Below are 882 nucleotides of genomic sequence, written 5' to 3'. Positions count from 1 at the left end.
GTTCACCCAGAGCATCCGGAGCTCTGCACCGTGGAGCCTAGCAACCTCCATGAGACCGTCTGTGTTGTTTGTCTGTAACTGCAACTTAATCAAGCTTTCCAGTCTACACCACTGCCATCTCGGTGTAAGTAAACAATCTTTTAAAACTACCGCTACGCGTCTGTGCCTAATTCCAGCTCGAAGGCCTTCCCTCTCCACCCCGGCGTGCCCGGGCTGCTGGCCACAGCCCGCGTGCAGCGCGAAAAGGGCTCGGGTCGCTCTCGGTCCGCACATAACACAACAGAAGTTCAGTGCCACTTTCAAAATGGCCCAAACTGGTTTTCACAGATTTCACAGACATTAGGGCTGGAAGGGACCTCGGAAGATCATCAAGTCCAGCCCCCTGCCCCAGGGGCAGGAAGTCAGCTGGGGTCACAGGATCCCAGCAAGACAAACATTCAATTTTTTCTTCAAGGCGTTCAGAGTAGGTGCTTGAACCACCTCCGATGGCAGGCTATTCCAAACGTTGGGGGCTCAGGCAGTAAAGAAATACTTCCTTATGTCCAGCCTAAAACAGTCTTGCAGGAATTTATAACCGTTCGACCTTGTCATCCCTTGGGGGGCTCTGGTGAAAAACTGTTCCCCCAGAACCTGGTGTACACCCCGGATAAACATATAGGTGGCCATCAGGTTGCCCCTGAGCCTGCGCTTTTCCAGGCTGAAGAGTCCCATAGCTCTTAGCCTGTCGTGGTAAGGTCTGTTTTTCTGACCTCTGATCATGCGCGTGGCTCTCCTCTGCACTCTCTCAAGCTTCTCCACATCCTTTTTGAATTGTGGAGCCCAAAACTGGACGCAATACTCTAGCTGCAGCCTCACCAAGGCCGAGTACAATGGGAGAATGAC

Source organism: Alligator sinensis, unplaced genomic scaffold, assembly GCF_000455745.1.
Source record: "Alligator sinensis unplaced genomic scaffold, ASM45574v1 scaffold114_1, whole genome shotgun sequence".
In the NCBI taxonomy this organism is placed as follows: domain Eukaryota; kingdom Metazoa; phylum Chordata; order Crocodylia; family Alligatoridae; genus Alligator; species Alligator sinensis.
This window is presented reverse-complemented; position numbering follows the sequence as displayed.